Source organism: Engystomops pustulosus, chromosome 4 (assembly GCF_040894005.1).
Source record: "Engystomops pustulosus chromosome 4, aEngPut4.maternal, whole genome shotgun sequence".
Lineage (NCBI taxonomy): Eukaryota > Metazoa > Chordata > Amphibia > Anura > Leptodactylidae > Engystomops > Engystomops pustulosus.
This window is the reverse complement of record NC_092414.1, coordinates 121,196,309-121,206,500: the sequence shown is the minus strand read 5'-3', so window position 1 is coordinate 121,206,500 and position 10,192 is coordinate 121,196,309. Positions and strand designations below refer to the sequence as shown.

Genomic DNA, 10,192 nt, shown 5'->3' with positions numbered 1-10,192 from the left:
TGAAATGAAATATTTCACTTGAAAGGGTAGGGAATTTCATGGGAAGCATTCTTGGGAGCTTCAAGGAAGCATTATTTCTTCTGTTTCCCTGCCAAGTGATGTTCCGAGGGCCTTGGCATGTTGCATGGTATTTTAGTCCAAATGTTACGCTGACTATTACGTTGTTACACAACACTGTAGCAAGGTGTAGCTGTAAGCAGCAGTATAAACTGAAGCATCTAAACCTCTATCCCAGACCCCAATCATAATGTATTGTTTCTATAACTTGTCTTCTCATATAGGAAAGTTACACCTTATGGCCCCGTAAGTCTCTCCAGCCCAGGGGCGATGGAACCCACCACACCCCCACAAGTTACACCCCTACCTGTAAACACGTTGTATAGCATCTACAGGGGAATGCACAAGGGAAGAACGGTTGACTGTTGGTAACGGTTCAGCACTGGGGAGGGGGCAAAACCAATCTAATTTGGCCCCAGCCGAGGAATACCTATATTACGAACAAACAGAGTACCCCTCAAAACTGCAGCTACCCAAATTATAAAGCATATAATATTTAACTATGTATTAACAAAATGTTAACATGTGTGTTAGCATTGTGTTAACGCAATGTTGACAGCAGTGTAATTAGGCAAATCTCCTCTTCTCAACTGTTGTGATGTGTTTCAAAATGCATGTGTTAACACAAACAAAATTTAACATGTGAAGGCAGTCTTAGGTGTGAGGTAAGATGTGAAGTAATATGTAAAGTAATAAGTGAGGTAATTTGATGACCACCATATACAGGAGCCGTTATCTACTGTGGCAATAAGCAACCAGAGCTCAGCTTCTATTTGCCACATGTCATTAATATGAGCTCTGAGCTGTGATTGGTTACTATAGGCAATGATTATAATACAGATTAGGTGTGAGAGATGTGAAGTAATATGTGAGGTAATTTGACATACCTCTGTGTCTATAGATACATACAAACATATAAACAGATAAATAGACATAAATAGACTGACAGATACATAGACAGACATACAGATAAATAGACAAACATACAGATAGACAGACATACATATTGACAGACATATAGATAGACAGACATATAGACAGACATACAGATAAATAGACAAACATACAGAAAGACAGATAGATAGACAGACATACAGATAGAAAGACATAGATAGACAGACATACAGATAAATAGACAAACATACAGATAAACATACAGATAAAGAGAAATACAGATACACAGACATACAGATAAATAGACAAACTAACAGATAGACAGACATACAGATAGACAGACAAACATACAAATAGACAGACATAAAGATATACAGAGATACAGATAGATAGATAGATAGATAGATAGATAGATAGATAGATAGATAGATAGATAGATAGATAAAAAAAATCAAAAAATGATGGCACACCAAGTTCAGTGAAAAAGGAATTCTTTTATTCCAAAAGTGCTACGTTTCAGCTCCCATATCTGGAGCACATACGTAGCACTTTTGGAATAAAAGAATTCCTTTTTCACTGAACTTGGAGTGCCATCATTTTTTGATTTTTTTATATGTAGAAGGATTTAACAAACCTGAAGGTTGAGCACCCGATTTTTCTTAACTGGTGCAGCTGAATTGTTTTATTTTTTTCTATATTTTTTTCTAGATAGATAGATAGATGTATTCTAGGAAAACAGCAGCACTCCAGTGGGTAGATTAAATCAGGGTGATCTTTATTTCAGATGCGACGTTTCGGTGTATCAAGTTGAAAAAAGGTGGATACACCGAAACGTTGCATCTGATATAAAGATCACCCTGATTTAATCTACCCACTGGAGTGCTGCTGTTTTCCTAGAATACATCAATTGGGTCCCTGCCACGGACATCCAGATCTTTGCACCCAGGCTAGTTGGTTGTGCTGCCTTGGACTTTTCTTTTTCTAGATAGATAGATAGATAGATAGACAGACATAGGTAATATCAGGTATTATGATGAACCACCGTATACAGGAGCCATTGTTTGCTGCTGCTGCTGTGACAGTTGGAAGCTGAGCTGTGATTGGTTGCTGTTCTGCACAGGTCATTAATATTAGCTCTGAGCATTGATTGGCTACTACAGGCAATTAGTAGAAGACAATTTAGGTGTGAGGTAAGATGGATAGGGATCCACCAATTGGGGGAGATTACAGACAGTCACTGAAAGAGACCGCCGGCCACACAGACAGTCATTGAAAGAGACTACCGGCCACACACACAGTCACTGGAAGAGACTGCCGGCCATACAGACAGTCACTGAAAGAGACCGCCGGCCACACAGACAGTCATTGAAAGAGACTACCGGCCACACACACAGTCACTGAAAGAGACTGCCGGCCATACAGACAGTCACTGAAAGAGACCATCGGCCACACAGACAGTCATTGAAAGAGACTGCCGGCCACACAGACAGTCACTGAAAGAGACTGCCGGCCATACAGACAGTCACTGAAAGAGACCGCCGGCCACACAGACAGTCATTGAAAGAGACTGCCGGCCACACAGACAGTCACTGAAAGAGACTGCCGGCCATACAGACAGTCACTGAAAGAGACAGCCGGCCACACAGACAGTCACCGAAAGAGACTGTCAGCCACACAGACAGTCACTGAAAGAGACTGCTGGCCACATAGACAGTCACTGAAAGAGACCGACGGCCACAGACAGTCACTGAAAGAGACTGCCGGCCACACAGACAGTCACTGAAAGAGACCACTGGCCACACAGACAGTAACTGAAAGAGACTGCCGGCCACACAGACAGTCACTGAAAGAGACTGCCGGTCACACATGGTCACTGAAAGAGACTGCCGGCCACACAGATGGACAGAGACAGCCTGAGACAGTCTATAGATACATATAAAATATTTTTTGTTAACCCATTCTATTTTGTTTTAGCCAAGAACAATAATTTACTATCAACGCCGGGAGCTACAGCTTTTTATATAATGTGCTCCTTATATTATGCCCCAAAAAATAAATACTGTCTCCCTTATGCTACAAAATGACAACTCAGTACCAGAGTGATCAGGGGATATCCAGTTCAGCCATCTGCACTGTATTGATTTTGAGAATCGAAGGCTAATGACTTTGACCCTGTTACCGGTTCATTGGTTGTCCTTCCCAAGCTCATTTTTGGAGGGTACTCACTTGTCATATTGGAGATTCATTTAAAATATTTTGCAAACAGAAATATTTGTTCATCAATGTTATATCTGTTTGGTTAATATGAAATGTACAAATATTTATGTTCACATAATTTTTTTATCCCCGAGGGCTCCACCAGTTTGAAGACAGAGTGGCCCCTCAGCAGAACTGCAGGATCAGAATGATCCTGCCAATGTACTAGATATGAAATGAAGGTGTCTTGCATCCCTCTGCATGTCCTACACTATTCCTTTGCACATTCTACGGATATGATGTTAGCTGTGTGCTCAAACCTATAGTGCTGGTGCTGCTGTTTAGAAGGTAAAGCAGCGATTCTTTGCGCCATAAATGGAAATGATGCAAAGTATCCAGTTCCTGTAGTGTGACGAGCCCATGACACAGGACTCTCCATAGTCTGTGATCATGGTTGTATCATGCTGTGTGTAAAACAGTCATAAGACTTGCATTCAAGGCGTGTATGTTCAACATGATAGGTTCCCTTTAAGCAGAATTTGTTGAATATGAATTTCTGTTGTAAATGTAAATGATCCCAGTAAGCACCTGCGTCATATAGTCATTATGGGATGGAATGTGGCTGTAACAGGTATGACAGCAGAATAAATAAAGATACTTGTTTATGGAAAACAGACCAGAATCTCTGTTAGTGTTTATTTGAAATATTGCAGAAATGAAATACATATTGTCTGATTTTTATGATACAATGACATTTACTGCTATTAGATTCAGATGCTTTAGCCAAATATTGGATGCAGAGCGGATAGCATTCCTCCACATAGCACAGGTGGGTGTGGTTCTGTTCAGATTCCTTGTAGACTCACAGTTGCCAGTTATTTCTAAAAAGTCCCAAGTGCCATTGCTACAAAAGGTTATTGTGATAAACATTTTATTATAGCACATTAAAGTACTTTATTACCTTCCTATCATAAGAGGGTATTATCCTATGGACTAAATAACAATGTCCTTGATTATGTTCAGAAATAAAGAATATAAATCTATATGGAGGGGGATGCATCTGCATAGTGCAAAGTGAACAGCTTTTTACATTTATCTAGACAGCTTCGGAGCTTTTGAACCCATGTTTGCACTTTAGATTTGGAACATACAATAATATGTACATAGTATGTAATAATATATATGCAGAATGTAATAATATGTATGTAGCAAGTTAAAGGAGCAGCCCATAACAAAGATATTGATACCCTAAGTCAGTGATGGCTAACCTATGGCACTGGTGCCAGAGGTGGCACTCGGAGCCCTTTCTGTGGGCACCCAGGCCATCACCAGAGAGGACTCCAGGTATCTTCCTGCAGTCCCAGACAGCCAAGGACTTGCTGTGCACAGAGCTATATTAAAGTGACAGCTCAACCTGGGACAAATACAGATCAGCTTCTGCTATATTTAAATTTGAATTGCAATGTCATTAAAGGGGTGTTCCCTTTTCACCAAATGAATGTTATTGTTTATATAAAACATGAAAAGTCATACAATTTTCCAATATACTTTCTGTTTCAAGTCATTATGGTTTTCTAGATCTCTGCTTGCTGTCATTCTATAAGAAGCTTCTATGGTTACTTCCAGTGGACAGAAATCTGACCATGGGACCACAGATGCACGTCTTGTTATAGCACACAATTCTGCTTATTCTATAATTGTCACGGTGCTCCTGCGAGCCAGGACCCAGGTCACAGGCACACCCATGCACCCCTCTCTCTCTCCCAGCGTGGGGGGTCTCCTTACCTGTCCGCATTCCCACGATGTCTCCGGCACCGGCTTCCTGTCTCTTAATGGGCCAGTGTGCTGACAGGCCATCCCTTAATGTAATAAATAGTGGGCCCCTTCCTACATACCCCGTGGGATCTTTGTGCCTCATACCCTAGAGAAAGCTTATTCCATATGTCCTGTGCTTGTTTTGGGATTTTCTGTTGTGACCCCGGTTCCTTTCCTGACCCCGGTCCGCTTACATCATCGCTTGCAGTGGTACAGTGGGTCCACTACCCCTGATCCTGACACTGATACTAACAAGCTGCACACCTGCGTGACCATGGTCTGATTTCTATCCACTGGAAGGAAACATGAAAGCTTTCCCTAGGATAGCAAGCATAGGGTACAGAGTGGCACAAGTATGGAGGTGGCGGCGACATGGTAGACCACAGAGTGGCACAATGACAGAGTGTGGAGGTGGCAGCAGAAGCAAGAGGTCAGAAAGTGGCACAATGATAGAGTGGTGGTGGCGGCAACATGGTAGGCCACAGAGTGGCACAATGACAGAATATAGAGGTGGCAGCAGCAGCATGAGGTCAGAAAGTGGCAAGCTGACAAATTCTTTAGGTGGCAGCAACATGGTAGGCCACAGTGTGGCACAAATACAAAGTTTGAAATGTATTTGAAGTTTGAAATGAATTTGAAGTTTGAAATAAATATATATTTGCATGTCCTCTGTGTTCTCTATCCACCTCTGCTTCCGGCTATCAATCCTGAGGATTTTCATTCCTTCTGACAGATGAAATTTAGGGAAAAACCAAGCATAGTGGCAACATCATAGAGTGGTGGAGGGGGGAAAACAGCATTATGGAAATTGGGTGGTTGGCTGCATTAGAATAGTGGCGGAGGCAGGTAGTTAGAATCCAGACTCATTTCTTAATGTTTTGGGGAAACGTTATGCATAAGGGTGTGTTGAAAACCCTGGCCGATCCAAGCCTGATTCATCTTGACAAAGGTCAGCCTCTCCACATTACGGGTGGACAAGCAAGTTCTCCTTGGGGTACTGATTGCCCCCGCTGCACTGAACACCCAAACACTCTGATGCCACACTACTGGCCGGGCAGGACAGCTTCTATACTGCAAACTCCACAAGTTGCGGCCACGCATCAAGTTTGGCTGCCCAGTAGTCCAGGGGACCCTCTACCTGGGGTGGTAGAGTGCTGTCCAGATAAGCCACTCTGCTCCATGCCCTGCTGCTGCTGCTAGTGGTGGCTACCCTCCTCACTAGGCGGGTGAAGGTAATTGCTCATTAAGGACTCCAGACTTAAGCTGCTGCTGATGGAGCTTCTACTGCTCCTACCCCCCTATCTCCCCACAGCAGCCGTGGCAGTAGTACATGAGTAATCACTGCCAGAAATCCCCCGGTCAGACCTGACAGAGGATTGACAATACCGCACAAAGGCAGCAGCCAACTGTCTTTTCAGTATTTCTCTATAGTACGCCAGTTGTTCCTCTCTCTCGGCACCTGGGAGAAAGTCACCCATTTTTGACCAGTAGCGAGGGTCCAAGAGGGTGGAGAGCCAAAACTCATCCTTATGCTGGATGTTGACAATTCGGCTGTCACTAGTTAGGCAAAGCAGCATGCTGCGTGCCATCTGCGCAAGTGACTCTGAGGGACTCCCGGCCTCCATCTCCACTGTATACTGCCACGGTGCTTCTGGGTCATCTGCCTCGTCTTCTACCTCCTGCAGATGTTCCTGCTCCTCCTCTCTTGTCACCTGAGTGGAAAAACCACTATTTTCACCAGACTCTGCTTGTTCTTCAATGTCCTCCTCCAGTTCAGCCCCCACCGGACTCATGTGGCCATGAGATGTAGTCGCCACTTCTCCAGTGCCCTGAACAGACAGATTTTGCAGCATGAGTTCCAGTACATGAAGCAGTGGAATGACGTTATTCATCCCGCAGTCCTGTTGACTGACAAATAATGTTGCCTCTTCAAAGGGCCTGAGCAAACGAGGTCTGTACAGGTCTGCACATGTGATCGAGGGTGTTCCTTTCTCCTTCCCAGAGTTCTCCTCCCCATGTAAAATGTTGTGCTCACAGCCATTTTGGAAATAAAGGAGGGAAAAAAACTTTGTTCCCACGAATCACCATAAACTTCGGATTCGTGGCGAATCGAAGTTTTCCTGAAATTCTAACCGAATTCCGATTCGTTAGAATCAATTGGCCCTTCTCTAGGATTTTCTCACTAATCTGAAATTCCTGACCTGATACTGATCTGATACTAAGCATGCTAAGCAATACCTAAATCCCCAATTTTAATTTAAGGATTTAATTTGTTGCTTATTTACTAAGGGTCCTGCGGCCGCATTTCCATCGGGTTTTCTGACTTTTCGGGGATCGCTCCGCTTGGACAGGGATTTAAAAGGATCTGCTTTTTTTGCACTAGCAATAGTAAATTCCATTAAAACAAGAATACTTGAGTGAATGTGAAAGATACATGTTTCACTCACTACAGTTGAGAGATGACTTTTTAACCAATGTATGACAATACAATTTATATGCAGCGATATTGACACTACCCCCCTCCCCACAAGCTGAATGTATAATTCTTTATTCAATTAAATCGAGATCAATTGAGATGAGCACATCTTCTATATCAATGCATCCATTGTGCTCAGGGTAATAGGGTCACAAAGTCACCAGTAAATTCAGAAGCAGGGGAAAAGCTGAAGAATGATGTCTAGGCTGGGATAGACATTATTCCAGATATCTATATCTTATTATTTAAATATACAAAAAATCTATAGCTGTAGTCAGGCATAGGGAAGCAGGGCTTATTTCTGTCAAGGTAAAAAGGTAATGTTTAATTCATTTGGATAATATAAAGCATTTGCATGCTCCTTGTCCTTGGGGTGGTAGGTTGCAAGTAGCATCTTTCTTGGGAATATATAAAGTTACTTAGGAACCCAGCATTGTCTAATATACTTTGTATGATTTAAAGAAGCATTGACCAATATACATGAAGACTAGGTTCACGTAGGGAGAACACACAGAACGCAGTGGGGCAGATTTACTTACCCAGTCCATTCGCGATCCAGCAGCACGTTCTCTGTGGTGGATTCGGGTCTTCCGGCGATTCACTAAGGCAGTTCCTCCGACATCCACCAGGTGTCGCTGCTGCGCTGAAGTCCGCCGAGGTCCGCCGGAGTACACGATCCTATTCCTGGTGAAGGTAACCGCGTGTCCAGCAACACATTTTTTTTTAAAATGCGGCGGTTTCTCCGAATCCGTCGGGTTTTCATTTGGCCACGCCCCCCCCATTTCCGCCGCGTGCATGCCGGCGCCGATGCGCCACAATCCGATCGCGTGCGCCAAAAACTCAGGGCAATTCAGGGAAAAACGGCGCAAATCGGAAATATTCGGGTAACACGTCGGGAAAACGCGAATAGGGCCCTTAGTAAATGACCCCCAGTATGTTTTCCTGAAAGTCAGTGGTAGAAGATTCCAGGGGCACTATAACTCCAGCCAAACAGTATAACTCCAGTAAAAAAAAAGGTAAATTTCTAAGGCTCTTAGGCCTGTCATAGTAGGGCACCTATTACACTGTGTAGAGATGAGGGATAGGAAAGCATTATTTTACCAATATACTGCAATATTTTTTGCAGGGCAAACATCCACCCTGCATTGAGAGGGTTCGACAAAATTAGTTACTTCTTAAAATGACAACATCTGGATTCCAGCGATAAATCAGTTGCAACACTGGAAAAATCACTTATCAGTATAATAAATAAATAATAATAATTCTTTATTTATATAGCGCACACAGATTATGCAGCGCTGCACAAAGCATGTCAAATTCGTCCCTGTCCCCTTGGGGCTCACAATCTAAACAACCTACCAGTATGTTTTGGAGTGTGGGAGGAAACCGGAGTACCCGGAGGAAACCCACGCAAACACGGAGAGAACATACAAACTCTTTGCAGATGTTGACCTGGGTGGGATTCAAACCCAGGACCCCAGTGCTGCAAGGCAGAAGTGCTACTCACCCATTTGTAGTCAAACAGAGTGATTCCTCCCATATCATTTTTCTTTCACAGCCCAGCGAACAGGCTTCATCCAGAAAATCAACTTTAAAATGATATTTGAATTGTTTTAATAAAGTCACTGAGGTATAGCTTACAATTAAGGCAGGTAAGGAGATGGTTCCCTGGCATAGCCCTCTCAATACAGGGTGGGTAAGAGACCAAAAAATAAGACCATACACGCTGTAGTATGAAAAAGTTATTGGCGTCAGAACATGGCTAAAAAAGAGATTTTTTGGTACAAAAGGTTTTCATTTTTTTAAATCTATTAGAGCATATTAATAACTACATAAATTTGTCATTCCCGTGATACCAACCCAAGGAATAAAGAGGAGGTGTCATTTGGAATTTTTTTCCTGTTTCCCAGTATACAGACTGTATATTTAACACTGTCACTGGACAGTACAGGTTGTAGAAAACAATCCCTCAGTACGTGAAAACATTTAAAATGTAAAACACTAAGTTGTTAAGGGGTCAAATAATTATTTTGTTATTTTCATGGTGTTTTCTCTTTAACAGTTCTGCCTGAAAACCACATTCACAAAGGAGAAAATTTACTGGAACATCTGAAAGCCATCAGAATGTGGCTTTCATTTTCAAGAATCAATTAATTTTTAGTGTCATGCAGATAATTGTTCCTTCTAATTCCTACTGTGCATTCTCTTCCTAATTTATACCATTTGGCTGTAAGACCACCATTGTGTCTGATATACGATAAGCATATCCATGGATAGAAGATAGAGATCAAATAGATTTTAACATACTTAGAATAGTGTCTAACACTTGGGGATTACCGTATATGCCGGCGTATAAGACGACCTGGTGTATAAGACGACCCCCCTACTTTCCTGTTTAAAATATAGAGTTTAAGATATATTCGCCGTATAAGACTACCCCTTTTCCAACGCATACAGTAGTATACAGCACAGCCCCCAGTAGTATACAGCACAGCCCCCAGTAGTATACAGCACAGCCCCCAGTAGTATACAGCACTGCCCCCAGTAGTATACAGCACTGCCCCCAGTAGTATACAGCACTGCCCCCAGTAGTATACAGCACAGCCCCCAGTAGTATACAGCACAGCCCCCAGTAGTATACAGCCCAGCATTTAAAAAAAAATAATCATATACTCACCCCGATGCTCCCCCGATGTCCGCACCGTCTTCTTTCTTCTGCCGGGCGCCGCCATTGATCTTCCCCGGCAGGCGCCT

At 42.8% G+C, this 10,192-nt stretch overlaps 1 long non-coding RNA gene across 1 annotated transcript; it reads left to right on the top strand.

The window, feature by feature from the left end:
• Nucleotides 1–2,066: 2,066 nt before the first annotated feature.
• On the top strand, nucleotides 2,067–9,768 carry LOC140129078 (uncharacterized). Its single transcript, XR_011855295.1, has 3 exons — nucleotides 2,067–2,141; nucleotides 3,916–3,976; nucleotides 9,501–9,768. It is a non-coding gene; the product is annotated as an uncharacterized lncRNA (long non-coding RNA).
• Nucleotides 9,769–10,192: the final 424 nt, after the last annotated feature.